Here is an 8860-nt window from a genome sequence, read left to right as displayed (position 1 = left end):
GAGAGAGAGAGAAGAGTAAGTTGGTGAGAGAGAGAGAAAAGAGAAAGAGGGTGTTGGTTTTATATTTTTATTATCGTCTAATATTTTGAAAGCTGAATTTCTAATAAAATGTGCATCTATAGGAGATAATGCCTGGGAATGTGTTCCCCCCCCCCCACAGTTTAACAGTGGTGTGACGTCAAGAGAAAGAGGGTGAGAGAGAGGGAAGAGTAAGTGGGTGAGAGAGAGAAAGAGAGAGAAAAAAAAAGAAAGACGGTGTTGGTTTTGTGAAAAAAGTTGTTATTTACAATTGTTCGCATTCTTGGCCTTTTGGTCAAGATCAAAGTGTAGTATCTGTTCTTCAGATGCTGCACTTCTATTTCTTGTTCTCTTTCGGTGGAGGAGAAATCCTCCACGACTGAGACAATTTTTATTTTTGTACCTTTTCTCCACGTTAAAAAACGACCCTGGTGTCTAACTCTGTCCCGTGGGGAGGCATAGTAAATAGGTACAATTGTTCGCCATTAGTGGATGTTGACGTCACGTCACGTGACATGACTAAGCGTTTTTTTTTTTTAGTATGAATAACATTTTTTGTTTTAATTATAAAGTCTACACTTAATTTTATAGAAAATGATGTATATATAATAGAAAAAAAAAATTGCTGGTTTTTTTGGATTCAAGTGGATCCCCCCCTCCAGTTTAAGAGATAGCAGGTCACGTGGTAATATACCAAATGGCTAGCGTAAATATAAAGATCGGTTTTTTTTATCGACGAATATTTTGAAAGCTGAATTTTTTTTTATTCCTGTACATTTTTTCCTGATATTTTTCGTTAAAACTCTTGTATAAATACTATTTTTAACCAGTTAAATACGTTGGAGACATTGTCATGGAGTTTAATAATCTCTAGAACAAAGCAGAAGAGAAATTACAAAAGTATCGGTAAAACAAAGTGTTTGTTTACATTTGTTCGCCATTACTGGATGTTGACGTCACGTCACGTGACATGACTAAGCGTTTTTGGATTATGTAATATTAACATTAAAATGACAGGTTTTTTTGGGGGCCCCCCCTAGGAGAGAAATGATCAGTTCACCCCCTTTTAATGGTCCGTTTGGTGTGGAATTTCGATATTTGTCATGCGGGTGATCAAGGTTCAATATGATACATAATTTGTCAACTTTGGTTGTGTCTGTCAAAAGTTTGAGCTGACGTCACGTCACGTGACACGTATTGAATAACGTTAAAATGACAGGTTTTTTTGGGGGCCCCCCTAGGAGAAAAACGATCAGTTGACCCCTTTCTACTGGTCCGTTTGACGTGAAATTTCGATATTTGTCATCCGGGTGATCAAGGTGCAATATGATACCAAATTTGTCAACTCTGGTTCCGTCTTTCAAAAGTTTTAGCGTTACAAACAAACATACATACATACATACATACATACATACACACCGATTTTTGCCTTTTATATATATAGATTAATCTGAAACCCAACATAAATTGCCACTAATTTCTTATTGATTTTTACAACAAAACTTATTTACTATTTATTCACTATTAATCTCAAATCCAAAATAATTTGCTACTAATTTCTTATTGATTTTAACAACAAACCTTATTTACTATTTATTTACTATTAATCTCAAATCCAAAATATTCTGCTACTAATTTCTTATTGATTTTAACAACAAAACGTATTTACTATTTATTCACTATTAATCTCAAATCCAGAATAATTTGCTACTAATTTCTTATTGATTTTAACAACAAAACTTATTTACTATTTATTCACTATTAATCTCAAATCCAAAATAATCTGCTACTAATTTCTTATTGATTTTAACAACAAAACTTATTTACTATTTATTCACTATTAATCTCAAATCCAAAATAATCTGCTACTAATTTCTTATTGATTTTTACAACAAAACTTATTTACTATTTATTCACTATTAATCTCAAATCCAAAATAATTTGCTACTAATTTCTTATTGATTTTAACAACAAACCTTATTTACTATTTATTTACTATTAATCTCAAATCCAAAATAATCTGCTACTCATTTCTTATTGATTTTAACAACAAAACTTATTTACTATTTATTCACTATTAATCTCAAATCCAAAATAATTTGCAAATAATTTCTTATTGATTTTTACAACAAAACTTATTTACTATTTATTCACTATTAATCTCAAATCAAAAATAATTTGCAAATAATTTCTAATTGATTTTAACAACAAAACTTATTTACTATTTATTCACTATTAATCTCAAACCCAAAATAATTTGCTACTAATTTCTTATTGATTTTAACAACAAAACTTATTTACTATTTATTCACTATTCATCTCAAATCCAGAATATATTGCTACTAATTTCTTATGGATTTTAACAACAAAACTTATTTACTATTTATTCACTATTAATCTCAAATCAAAAATAATTTGCAAATAATTTCTTATTGATTTTAACAACAAAACTTATTTACTATTTATTCAATATTAATCTCAAATCAAAAATAATTTGCAAATAATTTCTTATTGATTTTAACAACAAAACTTATTTACTATTTATTCACTATTAATCTCAAATCCAAAATAATTTGCAAATAATTTCTTATTGATTTTAACAACAAAACTTATTTACTATTTATTCACTATTAATCTCAAATCCAAAATAATTTGCTACTAATTTCTTATTGATTTTAACAACAAAACTTATTTACTATTTATTCACTATTAATCTCAAATCCAAAATAATTTGCTACTAATTTCTTATTGATTTTAACAACAAAACTTATTTACTATTTATTAACTATTAATCTCAAATCCAAAATAATCTGCTACTAATTTCTTATTTATTTTAACAACAAAACTTATTTACTATTTATCCACTATTAATCTCAAACCCAAAATAATTTGCTACTAATTTCTTATTGATTTTAACAACAAAACTTATTTACTATTTATTCACTATTAATCTCAAATCCAGAATAATTTGCTACTAATTTCTAATCGATTTTTACAACAAAACTTATTTACTATTTATTCACTATTAATCTCAAATCCAGAATAATTTGCTACTAATTTCTTATTGATTTTAACAACAAACCTTATTTACTATTTATTCACTATTAATCTCAAATCCAAAATTATTTGCAAATAATTTCTTATTGATTTTAACAACAAAACTTATTTACTATTTATTCAATATTAATCTCAAATCCAAAATAATCTGCTACTAATTTCTTATTTATTTAAACAACAAAACTTATTTACTATTTATTCACTATTAATCTCAAACCCAAAATAATTTGCTACTAATTTCTTATTGATTTTTACAACAAAACTTCTTTACTATTTATTCACTATTAATCTCAAATCCAACATAATCTGCTACTAATTTCTTATTCATTTTTACAACAAAACTTATTTACTATTTATTCACTATTAATCTAAAATCCAAAATTATTTGCAAATAATTTCTTATTGATTTTAACAACAAAACTTATTTACTATTTATTCACTATTAATCTCAAATCCAAAATAATCTGCTACTAATTTCTTATTTATTTTAACAACAAAACTTATTTACTATTTATTCACTATTAATCTCAAACCCAAAATAATTTGCAAATAATTTCTTATTGATTTTTACAACAAAACTTCTTTACTATTTATTCACTATTAATCTCAAATCCAAAATAATCTGCTACTAATTTCTTATTGATTTTTACAACAAAACTTATTTACATTTATTCACTATTAATCTCAAATCCAAAATGAGTTACTACTAATTTCTAATTGATTTTAACAACAAAACTTATTTACAATTTATTCACTATTAATCTGAAACCCAACATAAATTGCCACTAATTTCTTATTGATTTTAACAACAAAACTTATTTACTATTTATTCACTATTAATCTCAAACGCAAAATGAGTTACTACTAATTTCTTATTGATTTTAACACCAAAACTTATTTACAATTTATTAACTATTAATCTGAAACCCAACATAAATTGCCACTAATTTCTTATTGATTTTAACAACAAAACTTATTTACTATTTATTCACTATTAATCTCAAATCCAAAATAATCTGCTACTAATTTCTTATTGATTTTTACAACAAAACTTATTTACTATTTATTCACTATTAATCTCAAATCCAGAATAATTTGCTACTAATTTCTTATTGATTTTAACAACAAAACTTATTTACTATTTATTCACTATTAATCTCAAATCCAAAATAATCTGCTACTAATTTCTTATTGATTTTAACAACAAAACTTATTTACTATTTATTCACTATTAATCTCAAATCCAAAATAATCTGCTACTAATTTCCTATTGATTTTTACAACAAAACTTATTTACATTTATTCACTATTAATCTCAAATCCAAAATGAGTTACTACTAATTTCTAATTGATTTTAACAACAAAACTTATTTACAATTTATTAACTATTAATCTGAAACCCAACATAAATTGCCACTAATTTCTTATTGATTTTAACAACAAAACTTATTTACTATTTATTCACTATTAATCTCAAACGCAAAATGAGTTACTACTAATTTCTTATTGATTTTAACAACAAAACTTATTTACAATTTATTAACTATTAATCTGAAACCCAACATAAATTGCCACTAATTTCTTATTGATTTTAACAACAAAACTTATTTACTATTTATTCACTATTAATCTCAAATCCAAAATAATCTGCTACTAATTTCTTATTGATTTTAACAACAAAACTTATTTACTATTTATTCACTACTAGCAGGGCTACCCGGCGTTGCTCGGGACCGTATAAACAATGAAAAAACAAAAGCAGATATTGAACATATGTTTGATTCTTAGGGGAGAGGAATCTTTCATCTCTATGTATTATTTGTTTTATCTACCCTAGGACTGATATTGTTCATGTTTTATCCCTAGCATAGGTAATTTACAGCATGTATATGAAATTGTTTTACCTTAGGGAGAAGAGAACAGGTAATATACAACATAATGTGTCTATATTACATCCCTGGCAACGCCTAGAAACCAGCTAGAACATGTATTTCAGTCAATCTTTATTATATCCTGGGCTATGCCGGGAAACCAGCTAATCTCTTTTTAGTGACTTGACCACCAAAATACCTCCCTAAGTGTGTCCTTTCTTTTGAACTTATTAGATATAGGTATCTAGAAATGTGTGTGAAATTTTGTTGAATGCATTGTTCACTATGATTTTCTTATTGTTCTACACAATATCAACTGTAGCGAAATAACACAGTAAACTTAGTGTAGTGTTAGAATAAAGAGCAAAGGAAAAAATTAGAATCATATTTTGTAATTGCAAATCTAAATTTGCTAGCATGTACCAGTATTTGCCAGGTTGTGGAAATTTGGAACTTATAACATATGTAGTGGCCTTTTCCTAGATACCTATTGCTAAAAATTATACTTTCATTTTGTTAGAAAAATCTCTCTTCAGATGCCCTGCATCATTCAAAATAAAAACAAATATTTTTATAATTGTTTCAGTATATTGCTACACAATGTGAAAGTTTTTAACGTTTGTAAAAAAAATCATGAATGTGCTTATATTGCAAAAAAGAAAATATCAGTGCACAGTATTGAAAGTGTTTGAGATTCAAAAGTCTGTAACATTTCTACTAACTTCATAAGATGTCATGTGAGAAACTGAATTGAATATCAAGACATTATCTGAAGCGTTTTTATTTTGGTGTAACATATGTGTTTACAGTGAACCTTAACTTTTAATAAACAGATTGGTATGCAATGACATAGGCTAAGAATCTTTAACAAAATATATATAAATTGGAAAAATGTGTGAACAAATGAAAAAAAAATGATCCGCTCCACTTGATGACATCAAGCACAGTAATATTTTAGTGAAGAAAATATGAAATTGATGTTCAGTGATTAGTTTGGATGAATGAGAAAATGTAATTGTTTGATGCATAAAAATAACTCAGTTGCTGTATTTGATATTAAGCAGCAAAATATAGTGATTTGAATATTTGGGAAAACATCAAACCAGATTATGTAAAAAGAAAAAAAAAAGATGAAATTAGAAAATATATATTTTATGTTTATGAGTTCTGCCAATCAAAATTTTGTGGCAGAAATTGGGTGATTACCATGCAATTTTATTTTGGTAAAATTCTTAAATTATTAGAATGTTTATTATAATTTCTAATTAGTGACTTGTTATAATCAAAATCCGCCCTAAAGAGTGTCCTTTCTTTTATTAGGTATCAGAGTAGGTATCAAGATTTCTACTTCTATACAAATGTGATATTTCAGATATGTACATAAAAAATTTGTTGAATATATAGGTTGAGAATTGTTCTGTGTCGCTCTCTCTCACACACACACGCATTCTCACTTTTATAGATATAATAGATAGATTACTCTAGATATATTTCCATATGTCTGAATACCCTATATACAAATTTTCAAATCTGTAGATAAAAAAATTTGTTGAGTATATAGGTTGAAAATTGTTCTCTCTCTCTCACACACACATTCTCAATTTTAGAGATATAATAGATAGATTATGCTAGATATATTTCCATATGTCTGAATACCCTATATACAAATTTTCTAATCTGTAGATCAAATATTTGTTGAATATATAGGTTGAAAATTGTTCTTACTCTCTCTCTCTCTCTCTCTGGCTACCTCACACACACATTCTAACTTTTATAGATATAATAGATAGATTATGCTAGATATATTTCCATATGTGTGAATACCCTATATACAAATTTTCTAATTTGTAGATAAAAAATTTGTAGAGTGCATAGGTTGAGAATTGTTCTCTCTATCTCTCACACACACACATTCTAACTTTTAAAGATATAATAGATTATGCTAGATATATTTCGATATTTCTGAATACCCTATATATAAAAATTTGTTGAATGTATCGGTTGAGAACTGTTCTCTCTCTCTCTCTCTCTCTCTCTCTCTCGCTCACACACACACACATTCTCACTTTTATAGATATAATAGAAAGATTATCCTAGATATATTTCTATTTGTATGAATACTCTATATACACATTTTAAAATCTGTAGATAAAGAATTTGTTGAGTATATGGGTTGAGAATTGTTCTCTCTCTCTCTCTCTCTCTCTCACACACACACACACATTCTCACTTTTATAGATATAATAGATTATGCTAGATATATTTCCATATGTCTGAATACCCTATATACAAATTTTCAAATCTGTAGATAAAAAATTTGTTGAGTATATAGGTTGAGAATTGTTCTCTCTCTCTCTATCACACACATTCTCACTTTTATAGATATAATAGACAGATTATGCCAGATATATTAAAATATGTCTGAATGCCCAATATACAAATTTTGAAATCTGTAGATAAAAAATTTGTTGTATACATAGGTTGACAATTGTCCTCTCTCTCACACACACACACATTCTCACTTTTATACATATAATAGATAGATTATGCTAGATATATTTCTATATGTCTGAACACCCTATATACAAATGTTCAAATCTGTGGATAAAAAATTTGTTGAATGTATAGGTTGAGAATTTTTATCTCTCTCTTTTTCTCTCTCTCTCTCTCTCGCTATCTCACACACACGCATTCTCACTTTTATAGATAAAATAGATAGATTATGCTAGATATATTTCCATATGTCTGAATACCCTATATACAAAGTTTCAAATCTGTAGATAAAAAATTTGTTGAATAAATAGGTTTAGAATTGTTCTCTCTCTCTCTCACACACACATTCTAACTTTTGTAGTTATAATAGATAGATTATGCTAGATATATTTCCATATGTCTGAATACCCTATATACAAATTTTCTAAACTGTAGGTAAAAAATTTGTTGAGTATGTAGGTTAAGAATTGTTCTCTCTCTCTCTCACACACACACACACACACAAGTTCTCACTTTTATAGATATAATAGATAGATTATGCTAGATATATTTCTATATGTCTGCCTACCCTATATACAAATTTCCAAATCTGTGCCCAAAAATGTGTGGAATATATAGGTTGAGAATTGTTCTCTCTCTCTCTCTCTCTCTCACACATATTCTCACTTTTATAGGTTATATAGGTTGAGAATTTTTTGCTCTTTCCATCACTCACATTCACACTTTTATAGATATAATACATAGATTATGCCAGATATATTTACATATGTCTGAATACCCAATATACACATTTTCAAATCTGTAGATAAAAAATTAGTTGAATATATAGGTTGAGAATTGTTCTCTCTCTCTCTCTTTCTCTCTCTCTCACACACACATTCTCACTTTTATAGATATAATAGATAGATTATGCTAGATATATTTCCATACGTCTGAATACCCTATATCCAAATTTTCTAATATGTAGATAAAAAATTTGTTGAATATATAGGGTGAGAATTTTCCTTCCTCTCTTTCTCTCTCTCTCTTTCTCACACACACACAAGCTGAAAATTGTTCTCTCTCTCTCTCTGACTCTCTCTCTCTCTCACACACACACACATGGTCATTTTATAGATATAATAGATAGGTTATGCTAGATATATTTCTATATGTCTGAATACCCTATATACAAATTTTTAAATCTGTAGATAAAAAATTTGTTGAGTATATAGGTTGAGAATTGTTCTTTCTCTCTCTCTCTCACACACATTCTCACTTTTATAGATATAATAGATTATGCTAGATATATTTCCAAATGTCTGAATACCCTATATACAAATTTTCAAATCTGTAAAGATAGAATTTGTTGAATATATAGGTTGAGAATTGTTCTCTCTCTCTCTCTTTCACACACATTCTCACTTTTATAGATATAATAG

The 8860-nt window shown here is 27.2% G+C and overlaps 1 pseudogene; it reads left to right on the top strand.

Annotated features, from left to right (window-relative positions):
• Positions 1–292: 292 nt before the first annotated feature.
• On the top strand, positions 293–426 carry LOC145249191 (U2 spliceosomal RNA; annotated as a pseudogene).
• Positions 427–8860: the final 8434 nt, after the last annotated feature.

This window comes from Euprymna scolopes, chromosome 27 (assembly GCF_053919585.1).
Source record: "Euprymna scolopes isolate OS-2025 chromosome 27, ASM5391958v1, whole genome shotgun sequence".
NCBI classification, from domain to species: domain Eukaryota; kingdom Metazoa; phylum Mollusca; class Cephalopoda; order Sepiida; family Sepiolidae; genus Euprymna; species Euprymna scolopes.
This window is presented reverse-complemented; position numbering and strand designations above follow the sequence as displayed.